At 69.8% G+C, this 736-nt stretch overlaps 1 protein-coding gene across 1 annotated transcript in view; it reads left to right on the forward strand.

Moving 5' to 3' along the window:
- Positions 1-736, forward strand: part of LOC105854625 (putative sodium-coupled neutral amino acid transporter 10) — a 9,674-nt gene that overhangs the window by 404 nt on the left and 8,534 nt on the right. The window lies entirely within an intron of this gene.

Consider the following 736-nt stretch of genomic DNA (forward strand, 5'->3'; position numbering starts at 1 on the left):
CTGTGGGGGCAGCGGGTCACCCGGCCACCACGCCAGGACGGTCAGGCGGCCCGGCCGGCGGCCCGAGCCTGCTGACTCCTGCCCGCAGTGAGCGGGGAGACGAGGTTTCCGTTCATCACGGAGGCTTTACGGACGGCAGTGAAGTGGCCCACTTTGTAAAGAGGAAACCAACAGCGAAAAGACAGCAGGACACGCACGTGGCGGGCGACTGAGGCAGCCGAGTGCCCGGAGCGGGCCGGCTGCGGCCCCATGAACTCACTGACACTTCGCGGGATTCTTCCCGCCCGCCCCGCAGCCCCTGATTCTTATATCGACTCCCAGCCGCCAATTGCATTAAGTTACTTTGTGGGAGCGATGCATGTTTGGGGGCCCCCCTGCCCGTCGGGAGGGGTCCCCAACTATTCAGCCGCAGAGAGGACGGAACCGGCTCCCCACAGGCGGCCCGACAGCAGCCGCCCCAGGGCGGCGAGCCCCTGGCCCTGGGGGGCCCCTGACTTGTAACCCCAGGCCCCCCGTCCGCTGGGGCGCCGCTGGCTGGACTCGCTCCTGCCTGGGGAGCCTCAGGGCTGGAGAAGCGGCCGCGCCCGGGCCCTCAGGCCTCTTAAAGGTCTGTCACGCCACAGAGCTGGGCACAGGCCAGGGGTGCGGGCGAGAGGACGCCCCAGAGACAGTGGGGGGCGGGACAGGCCGGCTGATGACGTCCGCTGCCGAGGGGGCAGCGGGCGGGTCAGAGGGG

The sequence above is a fragment of the Condylura cristata genome, unplaced genomic scaffold (genome assembly GCF_000260355.1).
Source record: "Condylura cristata isolate star-nosed mole 26May11 unplaced genomic scaffold, ConCri1.0 scaffold00068, whole genome shotgun sequence".
NCBI lineage: Eukaryota > Metazoa > Chordata > Mammalia > Eulipotyphla > Talpidae > Condylura > Condylura cristata.